Source organism: Haliotis cracherodii, unplaced genomic scaffold (assembly GCF_022045235.1).
Source record: "Haliotis cracherodii isolate W230 unplaced genomic scaffold, xgHalCrac1.p SCAF_7, whole genome shotgun sequence".
Classification (NCBI taxonomy): Eukaryota; Metazoa; Mollusca; class Gastropoda; order Lepetellida; family Haliotidae; genus Haliotis; species Haliotis cracherodii.
Genome location: NW_027266330.1, coordinates 52531832 through 52554410, shown reverse-complemented (window position 1 = coordinate 52554410; position 22579 = coordinate 52531832). Strand labels below are relative to the sequence as shown.

At 43.1% G+C, this 22579-nt stretch overlaps 1 long non-coding RNA gene across 1 annotated transcript; it reads left to right on the top strand.

Moving 5' to 3' along the window:
• The first annotated feature begins 678 nt into the window (after positions 1–678).
• Positions 679–4317, top strand: LOC139448554 (uncharacterized). Its single transcript, XR_011652097.1, has 3 exons — positions 679–733; positions 2577–2672; positions 3768–4317. It is a non-coding gene; the product is annotated as an uncharacterized lncRNA (long non-coding RNA).
• Positions 4318–22579: the final 18262 nt, after the last annotated feature.

The window sequence follows — 22579 nt, the reverse complement described above, 5'->3', positions numbered from 1 at the left end:
GAGCCAAAGTAGAGTGAAAAAACGTTTTTTTTCAACCTCCAACCTCCATCAAAAACACCAACAACGCTCTGCAACGTCCTGCCCCTGCTGCGGGACCTCCAAAAAAACACAAAAACATCGATAAAACAGTAAAATCGACCTAACCCTAGCTAACCCCCTATCGCACTAGGGTTCCCAGCTAGCACACCTACATCGGGCCGACGTTGGCTTTACATCGGCAACCGCCGGCAATATCGGCATCGGCAAACTGCAGCGGTCCGCTGTCGGGCCAATGCTGTTGATTGGCACTGACATTGAACCTGATATATGATTTGATTTTGTTATGATAACATAAAAGAAATAACACATTTGTCGATTACAATGTGACAAACCTTAATTCAAATATAATTACGAACAATACAATAATTCTAATCGAACTCAAAATATTAACTTTATTTTTATTTTTTAAATGAAATAGATCAAGCACATTCACTGACCATTTTTGGCTGCACATATACAACAGAAAGAGAATATACAGACGGGATTCGTCACATCTTACAATTCATTCAGCAAAATACAAGATGTTGGCAAAAGTTTGGAATATCGCGATCGGTTATGTTACGTTGGTCCAACGTTTTCACGACATGCTTCAAGGGAAGCTACTCTTGTAATAGAGGGCGCTGTTACTCACGCGCGTCTTTTCAAGCAGACGACGAAAGGATGCGTGGAGGGCTGAGGGAAAACCTATTTTGCGGTAAGTGTTTACTTCATTTCTGTATTTACGAGTGGTTAATTTCATTTTCAAACCTTACAATTTAAACGAGAAAAAGTGTTCATTCAAATGTGTCAACGTGAGTAGAGAAATCTAGGCCTGTGTGTTTTGGAAGGTCGCGAAACACACCCCTGTCAATATTCTACGTCAGTGACAAAATCCGTGGAATATGTCGTGACACTGCATCCTCACTAGATTCTCTATTTATATTTTTTAAACACCATATACATATTTCTAGCTAAACGCGGGGACAAGTGCAAATACAAAACATGACAAGAGATGTTTTATTTCCATGTAAATTCAGCGATGTTCAACCAACGAGTCGCAATCTCGGAGTGAGAGTATTACAGCGGCAAGCAAATGAATAGCCAAACAATTACTTACATTAGTATTTTTGAATGAACATTGCTCTATTTGTCATTGTCACAGGCGTAGTGTGGGGATGGATGAGGTTAGGAAATTGATTACAAACTCGAATTTACAAATCAATGTTGTGATTGCCTTCAGCGCAAAAAGCAGTGAACATGAAATTCATAAGGAGGCTTTCGGAAACTTTCAGCATTGCGTGTGCATGTCATGCGATCCAGCTAATGTTCCTACTGATCGATGAACGGAGCTACACTGCCGAGTTCGGTTTTCGATCACACAAAAGTTGAAATAAATAAAAAGTAAAATTGATGTTTTTTAATGTCATAATTACTTGCGAATTTTGAACATTTTCTGGACAATGGGCGAAATGAAAGGACAGCTCTTTTTGTAAACGATCAATGCATATTACAGGTGTGAGCAATTTTATCAAGATCTACTTGGATACCTCACATAGACCTAGACCTATATATCGATCAGAAATCTTATACCGATGTATGGTATCTGTATCGATCGATTAAGGTTTTGAGATATGGCTAATTCAGAATGGATTTTTATTTTTTTATTTATTAATCTTTTGGGGGGGGGGGGGGGGGGGGGGGTTGAGGTGGTAGTCTTATCTACTTAAGTAATTTATGATGTACATTTGTGATGTAATACTGAATTATAAATTTAAAAAAAGTACTATTTCAAAGGTATGATGCTAAATATATATTACATGACAATTTAGAATGTCATTTATTTAATCAAAATTCAAATTAATTGTAAAACTTTGATGAGGAAGAATAGATACTTCAATAGAGATTTTTCAGGACATTATCCATTGTAGAAAAACACCCAGAGCCTTGTTTCAAATTTGATTTATTCTAACTAAAGATATATTATTTCAGTTTATCATTATCCCTTTTCCTATGTTTACAAGCAATGAAACTGTGCATAAAATTACTTGTCCCCAATACTTTCCTGCTATTTTTGGCATACAAGTGTTTGTAATATGTACATACCTTTGTATCTGATCTTTTAATGATAAGCGTTTATTTGCAGTTTTGGTTTACCATGATGTAATCTACATATTTTGGTATCATATAATAAATGAAATCTGTTTTGTGGTAACCAGACTTCACAGGGTCGGTTCAATATTATGTCAATATGGGGATTTTCTCATTGCTTTTCAATGGATGCGGCTATAGCTATTAAAGTGAAACTACTTTCCCTGGGAAATTATTTCTGCTACATGGCTCCAGATAAGGACTGTATGTACAAGTGCAAATATACGAGATAAGATGTATGAATTAAGGAAAGGACCTGATATCTGTGTATGGCCAAAGCTTTATTTAAATGTTACTTTTATGTTTTGAGCAACATTCCCCTCAACCTCTTGACATCATCACCATAATAGCTTAGTGCTCACTGCTGCTACACAAACTTGATATATAACATTCTTATATTTCTATTTAAGAAAACCAGATGTTCAGCCATTGCCTATTGGCAAACATGGATGAGCTGAATGAACTCTTAGCAGCTTTTCCAAAATCGAGCAACTGAGAGAGCACTGGTGAGTGGATTAAATTTCTTTAGATGTGTCAAGTATGGGAAATTTACTCCAATTTTGATTCATATAGAAGATCCGGGGTAGAAGATATCTTCAGCAACCCATGCTTGCCGTAAAAGGCAACTATGCTTGTCGTATGGGATGAGGCGACTATTGGGATCGGGAGGTGAGGCTCTCTGACTTGGTTGATGCATGTCATCGATCCCAATTGCATGGATTGATGCTCATGATGATAATCAGTGGATTGTCTGGTCCAGACTCAATTATTTACAGACCGCCGTCATATAGCTGGAATATTGCTGAGTGAGGCGTTACACAACAAACCAAACCAACTGATACATGTTTCTGCTTGAAATATTTATAAGCATATATTTAATATCATGTTTGCCCTATTAAGGGCCCCTGACACTTACTATGGTAATCTTCCAAATGAAATTTCATGCTGACTTACTTTTGATGGACATACAAGAGAGATTGCACACCTAAAACTGTTCTCCAGCAAGATTGGAGGAGGGGGGTTATCATGTGGTTATTGGGGATGTTTATTGGGCTAAATTAATAGGGTGATATGTCAGTTATAAAATCTTTTTTAATTGACATAAGAAACAGATTAGGGATCTACCATGCAATATTGGGAGGGGTTATGTTATTTGCGTATATAATTACACATAATTCAATTTACTTATTTACACATATTATAAACTCATCAATTTACTTACTGGGATTCCGATAATTCTAGGGTGGGGCCTTCTGCTTTTAGCCCCTAAATTTGGAAAAAGGCTCACATTTTCAAATACAATGGGACATTTGTATGGGCAAGTGCAGGTGTACCTAGGGAATATATGAAATTGTCACATAAAGGGCCCATGGCAGAAAATTCCTTGAGTGAATCCTGTATTTATTAACAGGTGTCAATACTTAAAATAATATATACACACATATGTAAGGTGGTGCATGTGAACAGGGTATTACTTATTCTATTATTCCATTATGTTATCAATGGCTTGTTTTGACACACTTGTGAAGTCCATTACTCGTAATTGTGAGAGTGCATGCAATGACTTATAATATGCATTTTTTGCTATCATTTGTAAACAGAAGCTGAGGAGGAAGCCTGCAGCTGGGCTCTTACAAGCCATTGACAAGTACATGGTGACCTGTGTAAAAGAATGGCTTCGAGTTCCAGGAGCAAGGCTTAGAAATGGCATCAGGAAAACGCGTACTGAAAAACAGAGGTGTAGATTGAGAATCTGCAAACAAAAGTGCTGAATTGCAACGGAACAAAGAAATCCAAAAAGCTGGTGTTGACAACATATTTTTCACAGGGTTATGACCCTTGTTTTTGAACTTGGAACATATACTGCCAGCTTCTCTTGGACACTGCTGAAGTTAATAAATGAAACTTTCGGTGCTTATCTAAGGTACAAACTCCAGAAGATGGTTATAAGAACTTATTTTGTATGGAGTTATGGCCTTTGCTTCATGCTTTTTTAACTTGATGAAATAGGGGAGAAAAGTTTGTCTCGCAAACGAATTTGAAGCCACATAAATGAAATTTTGCAGGCCAATATGAGGGTTATATGTTTAGACTGTGTTTTAAAACTGGTTTTGAGAATATATGTTTCACATCTGCCTTGTTGCAGGTATTTACACTGTTTTCTTGTAAAAATAATTAATTAATAATAAAGTTTATTATTCTATTTTGCTCTTTGTGTTTATTTATAAGTATTAACTACACATGTATTAGGGTACATAAAAAATAGTACTGTAACTAGTGTAATCATTTCGATTGTTTTGTATAGCTAGAAGTATTTATATTACTTACATTTGGTTTTCAAAGTATTAACTATGATAAAAAAATATTATTTTTTTAAAAATTCAGTATTTTTAGTTTTACCATTTATCTTTGTAACTTTAACATCACAGCTAGTTGCAGCTTTTAGAAATGTTTAGTTTTATGTACCCTAACACTACAATTGGAAAAGTTCTATTGTGGCATCATTTACATGAAATGAGATGTTGTCAGTTATGACTTCTGATGACATCGGCCTATTTAAGACAATGGCAGATGCTGCGCTGATAATTGTTGTCGACATTGGGCCGATGTCCATCCGATGCTGATTCCATAACAGTTGCCTATTTCTGGCCGAAGGCTGGCCAGATAACTATTTACGACGTTGTGCCGATGTCGATCCGATGAGCAAAACTTCATCGGCCCGACAATGTTTGCCGTCGCTGAGCCAATGCTGGGCCGGTGCATTGCCGATGCAGGGCCGATGATGTTTGCCGGCGTTGGGCCGATGTCGATCCGATGAGCAAAACTTCATCGGCCCGACGATGTTTGCCAACACTGGGCCGATGCTGGGCCGGTGCAGTGCCGATGCAGGGTTTACATCAAAATGACCCCAAACGAGCCAAAGTAGGGTGAAAAAACGTCTTTTTTCAACCTCCAACCTCCATCAAAAACACCACCAACGCTCAGCAACGTCCCAACCCTGCCGCGGGACCTCCAAAAATCAACCAAAACATCCAAAAAAAAGAAGCAAAATCAACCTAACCCTAGCTAACCCCCTAACCCCTTGGATTAACCCTGACCATACCCGTTAACTGGATTTTCAACTCTAACCCTAGCTAAGACCAGTTTAGGTCAAAATGACCACAAACGAGCCAAAGTAGAGTGAAAAAACGTTTTTTTTCAACCTCCAACCTCCATCAAAAACACCAACAACGCTCTGCAACGTCCTGCCCCTGCTGCGGGACCTCCAAAAAAACACAAAAACATCGATAAAACAGTAAAATCGACCTAACCCTAGCTAACCCCCTATCGCACTAGGGTTAGCCCTAACCATACCCGTTAGCTCGATTTCCGCCTCTAACCCTAGCTAAGACCAGTTTACATCAAAATGACCACAAACGAGCCAAACTAGGGGGAAAAAACGTCTTTTTTCAACATCCAACCTCCATCAAAAACACCACCAACGCTCAGCAACGTCCCGACCCTGCTGCGGGACCTCCAAAAATCCACCGAAACATCAAAAAAAAAAAGCAAAATCGACCTAACCCTAGCTAACCCCCTAACCCCTTGGATTAACCCTAACCATACCTGTTAACTGGATTTTCAACTCTAACCCTAGCTAAGACCAGTTTAGGTCAAAATGACCCCAAACGAGCCAAAGTAGGGTGAAAAAACGTCTTTTTTCAACCTCCAACCTCCATCAAAAACACCACCAACGCTCTGCAACGTCCTGCCCCTGCTGCGGGACCTACAAAAAAAACACAAAAACATCGATAAAACAGTAAAATCGACCTAACCCTAGCTAACCCCCTATCGCACTAGGGTTAGCCCTAACCATACCCGTTAGCTCGATTTTCGCCTCTAACCCTAGCTAAGACGAGTTTACCTCAAAATGACGACAAACGAGCCAAACTTGGGGGAAAAAACGTCTTTTTTCAACATCCAACCTCCATCAAAAACACCACCAACGCTCAGCAACGTCCCGACCCTGCTGCGGGACCTCCAAAAATCCACCGAAACATCAAAAAAAAAAAGCAAAATCGACCTAACCCTAGCTAACCCCCTAACCCCTTGGATTAAACCTAACCATACCCGTTAACTGGATTTTCAACTCTAACCCTAGCTAAGACCAGTTTAGGTCAAAATGACCCCAAACGAGCCAAAGTAGGGTGAAAAAACATCTTTTTTGAACCTCCAACCTCCATCAAAAAAACCAACAACGCTCCGCAACATCCCGACCATGATGCAGGTACTCCACAAAAACACAAAAACATCGAAAAAACAGTAAAATCGACCTAGCCCTACTTAACCCCCTATCCCACTAGATTTAACCCTAACCATACCCTTTGGCTCGATTTTTGCCTCTAACCCTAGCTAAGACGAGTTTACATCAACATGACCACAAACGAGCCAAAGTAGGTTGAAAAAACGTCTTTTTTCAACATCCAACCTCCATCAAAATCACCACCAACGCTCTGCAACGTCCCGCCCCTGCTGCGGGACCTCCAAAAAAACACAAAAACATCGAAAAACAGTAAAATCGACCTAACCCTAGCTAACCCCCTATCCCACTAGATATAACCCTAACCATACCCTTTGGCTCGATTTTCGCCTCTAACCCTAGCTAAGACGAGTTTACCTCAAAATGACCCCAAACGAGCCAAAGTAGGGTGAAAAAACGTCTTTTTTCAACCTCCAACCTCCATCAAAAACACCACCAACGCTCAGCAACGTCCCGACCCTGCCGCGGGACCTCCAAAAATCCACCGAAACATCAAAAAAAAAAGAAGCAGAATCAACCTAACCCTAGCTAACCCCCTAACCCCTTGGATTAACCCTAACCATACCCGTTAACTGGATTTTCAACTCTAACCCTAGCTAAGACCAGTTTAGGTCAAAATGACCACAAACGAACCAAAGTAGGGTAAAAAAACGTCTTTTTTCAACATCCAACCTCCATCAAGAACACCACCAACGCTCAGCAACGTCCTGCCCCTGCTGCGGGACCTACAAAAAAACACAAAAACATCGATAAAACAGTAAAATCGACCTAACCCTAGCTAACCCCCTATCGCACTAGGGTTAGCCTTAACCATACCCGTTAGCTCGATTTCCGCCTCTAACCCTAGCTAAGACGAGTTTACATCAAAATGACCACAAACGAGCCAAACTTGGGGGAAAAAACGTCTTTTTTCAACATCCAACCTCCATCAAAAACACCACCAACGCTCAGCAACGTCCCGACCCTGCTGCGGGACCTCCAAAAATCCACCGAAACATCAAAAACAAAAAAGCAAAATTGACCTAACCCTAGCTAAACCCCTAACCCCTTGGATTAACCCTAACCATACCCGTTAACTGGATTTTCAACTCTAACCCTAGCTAAGACCAGTTTAGGTCAAAATGACCCCAAACGAGCCAAAGTAGGGTGAAAAAACATCTTTTTTCAAAATCCAACCTCCATCAAAAAAACCAACAACGCTCCGCAACATCCCGACCATGATGCAGGTACTCCACAAAAACACAAAAACATCGAAAAAACAGTAAAATCGACCTAGCCCTACTTAACCCCCTATCCAACTAGATTTAACCCTAACCATACCCTTTGGCTCGATTTTCGCCTCTAACCCTAGCTAAGACGAGTTTACATCAAAATGACCACAAACGAGCCCAATTAGGGTGAAAAAAAGTCTTTTTTCAACATCCAACCTCCATCAAAATCACCACCAACGCTCTGCAACGTCCCGCCCCTGCTGCGGGACCTACAAAAAAACACAAAAACATCGAAAAACAGTAAAATCGACCTAACCCTAGCTAACCCCCTATCGCACTAGGGTTAGCCCTAACCATACCCGTTAGCTCGATTTTCGCCTCTAACCCTAGCTAAGACGAGTTTACCTCAAAATGACCACAAACGAGCCAAAGTAGGGTGAAAAAACGTCTTTTTTCAACATCCAACCTCCATCAAAAACACCACCAACGCTCAGCAACGTCCCGACCCTGCCGCGGGACCTCCAAAAATCCACCGAAACATCAAAAAAAAAAGAATCAAAATCGACCTAACCCTAGCTAACCCCCTAACCCCTTGGATTAAACCTAACCATACCCGTTAACTGGATTTTCAACTCTAACCCTAGCTAAGACCAGTTTAGGTCAAAATGACCCCAAACGAGCCAAAGTAGGGTGAAAAAACATCTTTTTTGAACCTCCAACCTCCATCAAAAAAACCAACAACGCTCCGCAACATCCCGACCATGATGCAGGTACTCCACAAAAACACAAAAACATCGAAAAAACAGTAAAATCGACCTAGCCCTACTTAACCCCCTGTCCCACTAGATTTAACCCTAACCATACCCTTTGGCTCGATTTTCGCCTCTAACCCTAGCTAAGACGAGTTTACATCAACATGACCACAAACGAGCCAAACTAGGGTGAAAAAACGTCTTTTTTCAACATCCAACCTCCATCAAAATCACCACCAACGCTCTGCAACGTCCCGCCCCTGCTGCGGGACCTCCAAAAAAACACAAAAACATCGAAAAACAGTAAAATCGACCTAACCCTAGCTAACCCCCTATCGCACTAGGGTTAGCCCTAACCATACCCGTTAGCTCGATTTTCGCCTCTAACCCTAGCTAAGACGAGTTTACCTCAAAATGACCACAAACGAGCCAAAGTAGGGTGAAAAAACGTCTTTTTTCAACCTCCAACCTCCATCAAAAACACCACCAACGCTCAGCAACGTCCCAACCCTGCCGCGGGACCTCACAAATCAACCAAAACATCCAAAAAAAAGAAGGAAAATCAACCTAACCCTAGCTAACCCCCTAACCCCTTGGATTAACCCTGACCATACCCGTTAACTGGATTTTCAACTCTAACCCTAGCTAAGACCAGTTTAGGTCAAAATGACCACAAACGAGCCAAAGTAGAGTGAAAAAACGGTTTTTTTCAACCTCCAACCTCCATCAAAAACACCACCAACGCTCTGCAACGTCCTGCCCCTGCTGCGGGACCTACAAAAAAACACAAAAACATCGATAAAACAGTAAAATCGACCTAATCCTAGCTAACCCCCTATCGCACTAGGGTTAGCCCTAACCATACCCGTTAGCTCGATTTTCGCCTCTAACCCTAGCTAAGACCAGTTTACATCAAAATTACCACAAACGAGCCAAACTAGGGGGAAAAAACGTCTTTTTTCAACATCCAACCTCCATCAAAAACACCACCAACGCTCAGCAACGTCCCGACCCTGCTGCGGGACCTCCAAAAATCCACCGAAACATCAAAAAAAAAAAGCAAAATCGACCTAACCCTAGCTAACCCCCTAACCCCTTGGATTAACCCTAACCATACCTGTTAACTGGATTTTCAACTCTAACCCTAGCTAAGACCAGTTTAGGTCAAAATGACCCCAAACGAGCCAAAGTAGGGTGAAAAAACGTCTTTTTTCAACCTCCAACCTCCATCAAAAACACCACCAACGCTCTGCAACGTCCTGCCCCTGCTGCGGGACCTACAAAAAAAACACAAAAACATCGATAAAACAGTAAAATCGACCTAACCCTAGCTAACCCCCTATCGCACTAGGGTTAGCCCAAACCATACCCGTTAGCTCAATTTTCGCCTCTAACCCTAGCTAAGACGAGTTTACATCAAAATGACCACAAACGAGCCAAACTAGGGGGAAAAAACGTCTTTTTTCAACATCCAACCTCCATCAAAAACACCAACAACGCTCCGCAACATCCCGACCATGATGCAGGTACTCCACAAAAACACAAAAACATCGAAAAAACAGTAAAATCGACCTAGCCCTACTTAACCCCCTATCCCACTAGATTTAGCCCTAACCATACCCATTGGCTCGATTTTCGCCTCTAACCCTAGCTAAGACGAGTTTACATCAACATGACCACAAACGAGCCAAACTAGGGTGAAAAAAACGTCTTTTTTTCAACATCCAACCTCCATCAAAATCACCACCAACGCTCTGCAACGTCCCGCCCCTGCTGCGGGACCTCCAAAAAAACACCGAAACATCAAAAAAAAAAAGCAAAATTGACCTAACCCTAGCTAAACCCCTAACCCCTTGGATTAACTCTAACCATACCCGTTAACTGGATTTTCAACTCTAACCCTAGCTAAGACCAGTTTAGGTCAAAATGACCACAAACGAGCCAAAGTAGGGTAAAAAAAAGTCTTTTTTCAACATCCAACCTCCATCAAGAACACCACCAACGCTCAGCAACGTCCTGCCCCTGCTGGGGGACCTACAAAAAAACACAAAAACATCGATAAAACAGTAAAATCGACCTAACCCTAGCTTACCCCCTATCGCACTAGGGTTAGCCCTAACCATACCCGTTAGCTCGATTTTCGCCTCTAACCCTAGCTAAGACGAGTTTACATCAAAATGACCACAAACGAGCCAAACTTGGGGGAAAAAACGTCTTTTTTCAACATCCAACCTCCATCAAAAACACCACCAACGCTCAGCAACGTCCCGACCCTGCTGCGGGACCTCCAAAAATCCACCGAAACATCAAAAAAAAAAATCAAAATCGACCTAACCCTAGCTAACCCCCTAACCCCTTGGATTAACCCTAACCATACCCGTTAACTGGATTTTAAACTCTAACCCTAGCTTAGACCAGTTTAGGTCAAAATGACCCCAAACGAACCAAAGTAGGGTGAAAAAACATCTTTTTTCAACCTCCAACCTCCATCAAAAAAACCACCAACGCTCTGCAACATCCCGACCTTTATGCAGGTACTCCACAAAAACACAAAAACATCGAAAAAAACAGTAAAATCGACCTAGCCCTACTTAACCCCCTATCCCACTAGATTTAACCCTAACCATACCCGTTGGCTCGATTTTCGCCTCTAACCCTAGCTAAGACGAGTTTACATCAAAATGACCACAAACGAGCCAAACTTGGGGGAAAAAACGTCTTTTTTCAACATCCAACCTCCATCAAAAACACCACCAACGCTCAGCAACGTCCCGACCCTGCTGCGGGACCTCCAAAAATCAACCAAAACATCCAAAAAAAAGAAGCAAAATCAACCTAACCCTAGCTAACCCCCTAACCCCTTGGATTAACCCTAACCATACCCGTTAACTGGATTTTCAATTCTAACCCTAGCTAAGACCAGTTTAGGTCAAAATGACCCCAAACGAGCCAAAGTAGGGTGAAAAAAACGTTTTTTTTCAACCTCCAACCTCCATCAAAAACACCACCAACGCTCTGCAACGTCCTGCCCCTGCTGCGGGACCTACAAAAAAACACAAAAACATCGATAAAACAGTAAAATCGACCTAACCCTAGCTAACCCCCTATCGCACTAGGGTTAGCCCTAACCATACCCGTTAGCTCGATTTTCGCCTCTAACCCTAGCTAAGACCAGTTTACATCAAAATGACCACAAACGAGCCAAACTAGGGTGAAAAAAACGTCTTTTTACAACATCCAACCTCCATCAAAAACACCACCAACGCTCAGCAACGTCCCACCCCTGCTGCGGGACCTCCAAAAATCCACCGAAACATCAAAAAAAAAAAGAAGCAAAATCAACCTAACCCTAGCTAACCCCCTAACCCCTTGGATTAACCCTAACCATACCCGTTAACTGGCATTTCAACTCTAACCCTAGCTAAGATCAGTTTAGGTCAAAATGACCCCAAACGAGCCAAAGTAGGGTGAAAAAACGTCTTTTTTCAACCTCCAACCTCCATCAAAAACACCAACAACGCTCTGCAACGTCCCGCCCCTGCTGCGGGACCTACACAAAAACAAAAAAACATCGAAAAAACAGTAAAATCGACCTAACCCTAGCTAACCCCCTATCGCACTAGGGTTAGCCCTAACCATACCCGTAAGCTCGATTTTCGCCTCTAACCCTAGCTAAGACGAGTTTACATCAAAATGACCACAAACGAGCCAAACTAGGGGGAAAAAACGTCTTTTTTCAACATCCAACCTCCATCAAAAACACCACCAACGCTCAGCAACGTCCCGACCCTGCTGCGGGACCTCCAAAAATCCACCGAAACATCAAAAAAAAAAAGCAAAATCGACCTAACCCTAGCTAACCCCCTAACCCCTTGGATTAACCCTAACCATACCCGTTAACTGGATTTTCAACTCTAACCCTAGCTAAGACCAGTTTAGGTCAAAATGACCCCAAACGAGCCAAAGTAGGGTGAAAAAACGTCTTTTTTCAACCTCCAACCTCCTTTAAAAACACCACCAACGCTCTGCAACATCCCGACCATGACGCAGGTACTCCACAAAAACACAAAAACATCGAAAAAACAGTAAAATCGACCTAGCCCTACTTAACCCCCTATCCCACTAGATTTAGCCCTAACCATACCCTTTGGCTCGATTTTCGCCTCTAACCCTAGCTAAGACGAGTTTACGTCAAAATGACCCCAAACGAGCCAAAGTAGGGTGAAAAAAACGTCTTTTTTCAACCTCCAACCTCCATCAAAATCACCACCAACGCTCTGCAACGTCCCCACCCTGCTGCGGGACCTCCAAAAAAACACAAAAACATCGAAAAACAGTAAAATCGACCTAACCCTAGCTAACCCCCTATCGCACTAGGGTTAGCCCTAACCATACCCGTTAGCTCGATTTTCGCCTCTAACCCTAGCTAAGACGAGTTTACCTCAAAATGACCACAAACGAGCCAAACTAGGGTGAAAAAACGTCTTTTTTCAACATCCAACCTCCATCAAAAACACCACCAACGCTCAGCAACGTCCCAACCCTGCTGCGGGACCTCCAAAAATCAACCAAAACATCCAAAAAAAAGAAGCAAAATCAACCTAACCCTACCTAACCCCCTAACCCCTTGGATTAACCCTAACCATACCCGTTAACTGGATTTTCAATTCTAACCCTAGCTAAGACCAGTTTAGGTCAAAATGACCCCAAACGAGCCAAAGTAGGGTGAAAAAACGTTTTTTTTCAACCTCCAACCTCCATCAAAAACACCACCAACGCTCTGCAACGTCCTGCCCCTGCTGCGGGACCTACAAAAAAACACAAAAACATCGATAAAACAGTAAAATCGACCTAACCCTAGTTAACCCCCTATCGCACTAGGGTTAGCCCTAACCATACCCGTTAGCTCGATTTTCGCCTCTAACCCTAGCTAAGACCAGTTTACATCAAAATGACCACAAACGAGCCAAACTAGGGGGAAAAAAACGTCTTTTTTCAACATCCAACCTCCATCAAAAACACCACCAACGCTCAGCAACGTCCCGACCCTGCTGCGGGACCTCCAAAAATCCACCGAAACATCAAAAAAAAAAAGCAAAATCGACCTAACCCTAGCTAACCCCCTAACCCCTTGGATTAACCCTAACCATACCCGTTAACTGGATTTTCAACTCTAACCCTAGCTAAGACCAGTTTGAGGTCAAAACGTCTTTTTTCAACAACGCTCATCAACATCCCGACCATGAAGCAGGACCTCCAAAAAAACACAAAAACATCGATAAAACAGTAAAATCGACCTAACCCTAGCTAACCCCCTATCGCACTAGGGTTAGCCCTAACCATACCCGTTAGCTCGATTTTCGCCTCTAACCCTAGATAAGACGAGTTTACATCAAAATGACCACAAACGAGCTTAACTAGGGTGAAAAAACGTCTTTTTTCAACATCCAACCTCCATCAAAAGCAACACCAATGCTCAGCAACGCCCCGACCCTGCTGCGGGACCTCCATAAAAACACAAAAACATCGATAAAACAGTAAAATCGACCTAACCTTAGCTAACGCCCTATCCCACTAGGGTTAGCCCTAACCATACCCGTTAGCTCGATTTTGGCCTCTAACCCTAGCTAAGACCAGTTTACCTCAAAATGACCACAAACGAGCCAAACTAGGGTGAAAAAAACGTCTTTTTACAACATCCAACCTCCATCAAAAACACCACCAACGCTCAGCAACGTCCCAACCCTGCTGCGGGACCTCCAAAAATCCACCGAAACATCAAAAAAAAAAGAAGCAAAATCAACCTAACCCTAGCTAACCCCCTAACCCCTTGGATTAACCCTAACCATACCCGTTAACTGGCATTTCAACTCTAACCCTAGCTAAGACCAGTTTAGGTCAAAATGACCCCAAACGAGCCAAAGTAGGGTGAAAAAACGTCTTTTTTCAACCTCCAACCTCCATCAAAAACACCAACAACGCTCTGCAACGTCCCGCCCCTGCTGCGGGACCTACACAAAACCAAAAAAAACATCGAAAAAACAGTAAAATCGACCTAACCCTAGCTAACCCCCTATCGCACTAGGGTTAGCCCTAACCATACCCGTAAGCTCGATTTTCGCCTCTAACCCTAGCTAAGACGAGTTTACATCAAAATGACCACAAACGAGCCAAACTGGGGGGAAAAAACGTCTTTTTTCAACATCCAACCTCCATCAAAAACACCACCAACGCTCAGCAACGTCCCGACCCTGCTGCGGGACCTCCAAAAATCCACCGAAACATCAAAAAAAAAAAGCAAAATCGACCTTACCCTAGCTAACCCCCTAACCCCTTGGATTAACCCTAACCATACCCGTTAACTGGATTTTCAACTCTAACCCTAGCTAAGACCAGTTTAGGTCAAAATGACCCCAAACGAGCCAAAGTAGGGTGAAAAAACGTCTTTTTTCAACCTCCAACCTCCTTTAAAAACACCAACAACGCTCTGCAACATCCCGACCATGACGCAGGTACTCCACAAAAACACAAAAACATCGAAAAAACAGTAAAATCGACCTAGCCCTACTTAACCCCCTATCCCACTAGATTTAGCCCTAACCATACCGTTTGGCTCGATTTTCGCCTCTAACCCTAGCTAAGACGAGTTTACGTCAAAATGACCCCAAACGAGCCAAAGTAGGGTGAAAAAACGTCTTTTTTCAACCTCCAACCTCCATCAAAAACACCAACAACGCTCTGCAACGTCCTGCCCCTGCTGCGGGACCTACAAAAAAACACAAAAACATCGATAAAACAGTAAAATCGACCTAACCCTAGCTAACCCCCTATTGCACTAGGGTTAGCCCTAACCATACCCGTTAGCTCGATTTTCGCCTCTAACCCTAGCTAAGACCAGTTTACATCAAAATGACCACAAACGAGCCAAACTAGGGGGAAAAAACGTCTTTTTTCAACATCCAACCTCCATCAAAAACACCACCAACGCTCAGCAACGTCCCGACCCTGCTGCGGGACCTCCAAAAATCCACCGAAACATCAAAAAAAAAAAGCAAAATCGACCTAACCCTAGCTAACCCCCTAACCCCTTGGATTAACCCTAACCATACCCGTTAACTGGATTTTCAACTCTAACCCTAGCTAAGACCAGTTTGAGGTCAAAATGACCACAAACGAGCCAAAGTAGGGTGAAAAAACGTCTTTTTTCAACCTCCAACCTCCATCAAAAACACCAACAACGCTCCGCAACATCCCGACCATGATGCAGGTACTCCACAAAAACACAAAAACATCGAAAAAACAGTAAAATCGACCTAACCCTACTTAACCCCCTATCCCACTAGATTTAACCCTAACCATACCCTTTGGCTCGATTTTTGCCTCTAACCTTAGCTAAGACGAGTTTACATCAAAATGACCACAAACGAGCCAAACTAGGGTGAAAAAACGTCTTTTTTCAACATCCAACCTCCATCAAAATCACCACCAACGCTCTGCAACGTCCTGCCCCTGCTGCGGGACCTCCAAAAAAACACAAAAACATCGAAAAACAGTAAAATCGACCTAACCATAGCTAACCCCCTATCGCACTAGGGTTAGCCCTAACCATACCCGTTAGCTCGATTTTGGCCTCTAACCCTAGCTAAGACGAGTTTACATCAAAATGACCACAAACGAGCCAAACTAGGGTGAAAAAACGTCTTTTTTCAACATCCAACCTCCATCAAAATCACCACCAACGCTCTGCAACGTCCTGCCCCTGCTGCGGGACCTCCAAAAAAACACAAAAACATCGAAAAACAGTAAAATCGACCTAACCCTAGCTAACCCCCTATCGCACTAGGGTTAGCCCTAACCATACCCGTTAGCTCGATTTTGGCCTCTAACCCTAGCTAAGACCAGTTTAGGTCAAAATGACCCCAAACGAGCCAAACTAGGGTGAAAAAACGTCTTTTTTCAACCTCCAACCTCCATCAAAAACACCAACAACGCTCTGCAACGTCCCGCCCCTGCTGCGAGACCTACAAAAAAACAAAAAAACATCGAAAAAACAGTAAAATCGACCTAACCCTAGCTAACCCCCTATCGCACTAGGGTTAGCCCTAACCATACCCGTTAGCTCGATTTTCGCCTCTAACCCTAGCTAAGACGAGTTTACCTCAAAATGACCACAAACGAGCCAAACTAGGGTGAAAAAACGTCTTTTTTCAACATCCAACCTCCTTCAAAAACACCACCAACGCTCAGCAACGTCCCGACCCTGCTGCGGGACCTCCAAAAATCCACCGAAACATCAAAAAAAAAAAGCAAAATCGACCTAACCCTAGCTAACCCCCTAACTCCTTGGATTAACCCTTACCATACCCGTTAACTGGATTTTCAACTCTAACCCTAGCTAAGACTAGTTTAGGTCAAAACGTCTTTTTTCAACAACGCTCATCAACATCCCGACCATGAAGCAGGACCTCCAAAAAAACACAAAAACATCGATAAAACAGTAAAATCGACCTAACCCTAGCTAACCCCCTATCGCACTAGGGTTAGCCCTAACCATACCCGTTAGCTCGATTTTCGCCTCTAACCCTAGATAAGACGAGTTTACATCAAAATGACCACAAACGAGCTTAACTAGGGTGAAAAAACGTCTTTTTTCAACATCCAACCTCCATCAAAAGCAACACCAATGCTCAGCAACGCCCCGACCCTGCTGCGGGACCTCCATAAAAACACAAAAACATCGATAAAACAGTAAAATCGACCTAACCTTAGCTAACGCCCTATCCCACTAGGGTTAGCCCTAACCATACCCGTTAGCTCGATTTTGGCCTCTAACCCTAGCTAAGACCAGTTTACCTCAAAATGACCACAAACGAGCCAAACTAGGGTGAAAAAACGTCTTTTTACAACATCCAACCTCCATCAAAAACACCACCAACGCTCAGCAACGTCCCAACCCTGCTGCGGGACCTCCAAAAATCCACCGAAACATCAAAAAAAAAAGAAGCAAAATCAACCTAACCCTAGCTAACCCCCTAACCCCTTGGATTAACCCTAACCATACCCGTTAACTGGCATTTCAACTCTAACCCTAGCTAAGACCAGTTTAGGTCAAAATGACCCCAAACGAGCCAAAGTAGGGTGAAAAAACGTCTTTTTTCAACCTCCAACCTCCATCAAAAACACCAACAACGCTCTGCAACGTCCCGCCCCTGCTGCGGGACCTACACAAAAACAAAAAAAACATCGAAAAAACAGTAAAATCGACCTAACCCTAGCTAACCCCCTATCGCACTAGGGTTAGCCCTAACCATACCCGTAAGCTCGATTTTCGCCTCTAACCCTAGCTAAGACGAGTTTACATCAAAATGACCACAAACGAGCCAAACTAGGGGGAAAAAACGTCTTTTTTCAACATCCAACCTCCATCAAAAACACCACCAACGCTCAGCAACGTCCCGACCCTGCTGCGGGACCTCCAAAAATCCACCGAAACATCAAAAAAAAAAAAGCAAAATCGACCTTACCCTAGCTAACCCCCTAACCCCTTGGATTAACCCTAACCATACCCGTTAACTGGATTTTCAACTCTAACCCTAGCTAAGACCAGTTTAGGTCAAAATGACCCCAAACGAGCCAAAGTAGGGTGAAAAAACGTCTTTTTTCAACCTCCAACCTCCTTTAAAAACACCAACAACGCTCTGCAACATCCCGACCATGACGCAGGTACTCCACAAAAACACAAAAACATCGAAAAAACAGTAAAATCGACCTAGCCCTACTTAACCCCCTATCCCACTAGATTTAGCCCTAACCATACCCTTTGGCTCGATTTTCGCCTCTAACCCTAGCTAAGACGAGTTTACGTCAAAATGACCCCAAACGAGCCAAAGTAGGGTGAAAAAAACGTCTTTTTTCAACCTCCAACCTCCATCAAAAACACCAACAACGCTCTGCAACGTCCTGCCCCTGCTGCGGGACCTACAAAAAAACACAAAAACATCGATAAAACAGTAAAATCGACCTAACCCTAGCTAACCCCCTATTGCACTAGGGTTAGCCCTAACCATACCCGTTAGCTCGATTTTCGCCTCTAACCCTAGCTAAGACCAGTTTACATCAAAATGACCACAAACAAGCCAAACTAGGGGGAAAAAACGTCTTTTTTCAACATCCAACCTCCATCAAAAACACCACCAACGCTCAGCAACGTCCCGACCCTGCTGCGGGACCTCCAAAAATCCACCGAAACATCAAAAAAAAAAAGCAAAATCGACCTAACCCTAGCTAACCCCCTAACCCCTTGGATTAACCCTAACCATACCCGTTAACTGGATTTTCAACTCTAACCCTAGCTAAGACCAGTTTGAGGTCAAAATGACCCCAAACGAGCCAAAGTAGGGTGAAAAAACGTCTTTTTTCAACCTCCAACCTCCATCAAAAACACCAACAACGCTCTGCAACATCCCGACCATGATGCAGGTACTCCACAAAAACACAAAAACATCGAAAAAACAGTAAAATCGACCTAACCCTACTTAACCCCCTATCCAACTAGATTTAGCCCTAACCATACCCTTTGGCTCGATTTTTGCCTCTAACCCTAGCTAAGACGAGTTTACATCAAAATGACCACAAACGAGCCAAACTAGGGTGAAAAAACGTCTTTTTTCAACATCCAACCTCCATCAAAATCACCACCAACGCTCTGCAACGTCCCGCCCCTGCTGCGGGACCTCCAAAAAAACACAAAAACATCGAAAAACAGTAAAATCGACCTAACCCTAGCTAACCCCCTATCGCACTAGGGTTAGCCCTAACCATACCCGTTAGCTCGATTTTGGCCTCTAACCCTAGCTAAGACCAGTTTAGGTCAAAATGACCCCAAACGAGCCAAACTAGGGTGAAAAAACGTCTTTTTTCAACCTCCAACCTCCATCAAAAACACCAACAACGCTCTGCAACGTCCCGCCCCTGCTGCGGGACCTACAAAAAAACAAAAAAACATCGATAAAACAGTAAAATCGACCTAACCCTAGCTAACCCCCTATCGCACTAGGGTTAGCCCTAACCATACCCGTAAGCTCGATTTTCGCCTCTAACCCTAGCTAAGACGAGTTTACATCAAAATGACCACAAACGAGCCAAACTAGGGGGAAAAAACGTCTTTTTTCAACATCCAACCTCCATCAAAAACACCACCAACGCTCAGCAACGTCCCGACCCTGCTGCGGGACCTCCAAAAATCCACCGAAACATCAAAAAAAAAAAAGCAAAATCGACCTAACCCTAGCTAACCCCCTAACCCCTTGGATTAACCCTAACCATACCCGTTAACTGGATTTTCAACTCTAACCCTAGCTAAGACCAGTTTAGGTCAAAATGACCCCAAACGAGCCAAAGTAGGGTGAAAAATCGTCTTTTTTCAACCTCCAACCTCCTTTAAAAACACCAACAACGCTCCGCAACATCCCGACCATGACGCAGGTACTCCACAAAAACACAAAAACATCGAAAAAACAGTAAAATCGACCTAGCCCTACTTAACCCCCTATCCCACTAGATTTAGCCCTAACCATACCCTTTGGCTCGATTTTCGCCTCTAACCCTAGCTAAGACGAGTTTACGTCAAAATGACCCCAAACGAGCCAAAGTAGGGTGAAAAAACGTCTTTTTTCAACCTCCAACCTCCATCAAAAACACCAACAACGCTCTGCAACGTCCTGCCCCTGCTGCGGGACCTACAAAAAAACACAAAAACATCGATAAAACAGTAAAATCGACCTAACCCTAGCTAACCCCCTATTGCACTAGGGTTAGCCCTAACCATACCCGTTAGCTCGATTTTCGCCTCTAACCCTAGCTAAGACCAGTTTACATCAAAATGACCACAAACAAGCCAAACTAGGGGGAAAAAACGTCTTTTTTCAACATCCAACCTCCATCAAAAACACCACCAACGCTCAGCAACGTCCCGACCCTGCTGCGGGACCTCCAAAAATCCACCGAAACATCAAAAAAAAAAAGCAAAATCGACCTAACCCTAGCTAACCCCCTAACCCCTTGGATTAACCCTAACCATACCCGTTAACTGGCATTTCAACTCTAACCCTAGCTAAGACCAGTTTGAGGTCAAAATGACCCCAAACGAACCAAAGTAGGGTGAAAAAACGTTTTTTTTCAAACTCCAACCTCCATCAAAAACACCAACAACGCTCCGCAACATCCCGACCATGATGCAGGTACTCCACAAAAACACAAAAACATCGAAAAAACAGTAAAATCGACCTTACCCTACTTAACCCCCTATCCCACTAGATTTAGCCCTAACCATACCCTTTGGCTCGATTTTTGCCTCTAACCCTAGCTAAGACGAGTTTACATCAAAATGACCACAAACGAGCCAAACTAGGGTGAAAAAACGTCTTTTTTCAACATCCAACCTCCATCAAAATCACCACCAACGCTCTGCAACGTCCTGCCCCTGCTGCGGGACCTCCAAAAAAACACAAAAACATCGAAAAACAGTAAAATCGACCTAACCCTAGCTAACCCCCTATCGCACTAGGGTTAGCCCTAACCATACCCGTTAGCTCGATTTTGGCCTCTAACCCTAGCTAAGACCAGTTTAGGTCAAAATGACCCCAAACGAGCCAAACTAGGGTGAAAAAACGTCTTTTTTCAACCTCCAACCTCCATCAAAAACACCAACAACGCTCTGCAACGTCCCGCCCCTGCTGCGAGACCTACAAAAAAACAAAAAAACATCGAAAAAACAGTAAAATCGACCTAACCCTAGCTAACCCCCTATCGCACTAGGGTTAGCCCTAACCATACCCGTTAGCTCGATTTTCGCCTCTAACCCTAGCTAAGACGAGTTTACCTCAAAATGACCACAAACGAGCCAAACTAGGGTGAAAAAACGTCTTTTTTCAACATCCAACCTCCATCAAAAACACCACCAACGCTCAGCAACGTCCCGACCCTGCTGCGGGACCTCCAAAAATCCACCGAAACATCAAAAAAAAAAAGCAAAATCGACCTAACCCTAGCTAACCCCCTAACTCCTTGGATTAACCCTTACCATACCCGTTAACTGGATTTTCAACTCTAACCCTAGCTAAGACTAGTTTAGGTCAAAACGTCTTTTTTCAACAACGCTCATCAACATCCCGACCATGAAGCAGGACCTCCAAAAAAACACAAAAACATCGATAAAACAGTAAAATCGACCTAACCCTAGCTAACCCCCTATCGCACTAGGGTTAGCCCTAACCATACCCGTTAGCTCGATTTTCGCCTCTAACCCTAGATAAGACGAGTTTACATCAAAATGACCACAAACGAGCTTAACTAGGGTGAAAAAACGTCTTTTTTCAACATCCAACCTCCATCAAAAGCAACACCAATGCTCAGCAACGCCCCGACCCTGCTGCGGGACCTCCATAAAAACACAAAAACATCGATAAAACAGTAAAATCGACCTAACCTTAGCTAACGCCCTATCCCACTAGGGTTAGCCCTAACCATACCCGTTAGCTCGATTTTGGCCTCTAACCCTAGCTAAGACCAGTTTACCTCAAAATGACCACAAACGAGCCAAACTAGGGTGAAAAAACGTCTTTTTACAACATCCAACCTCCATCAAAAACACCACCAACGCTCAGCAACGTCCCAACCCTGCTGCGGGACCTCCAAAAATCCACCGAAACATCAAAAAAAAAAGAAGCAAAATCAACCTAACCCTAGCTAACCCCCTAACCCCTTGGATTAACCCTAACCATACCCGTTAACTGGCATTTCAACTCTAACCCTAGCTAAGACCAGTTTAGGTCAAAATGACCCCAAACGAGCCAAAGTAGGGTGAAAAAACGTCTTTTTTCAACCTCCAACCTCCATCAAAAACACCAACAACGCTCTGCAACGTCCCGCCCCTGCTGCGGGACCTACACAAAAACAAAAAAAACATCGAAAAAACAGTAAAATCGACCTAACCCTAGCTAACCCCCTATCGCACTAGGGTTAGCCCTAACCATACCCGTAAGCTCGATTTTCGCCTCTAACCCTAGCTAAGACGAGTTTACATCAAAATGACCACAAACGAGCCAAACTAGGGGGAAAAAACGTCTTTTTTCAACATCCAACCTCCATCA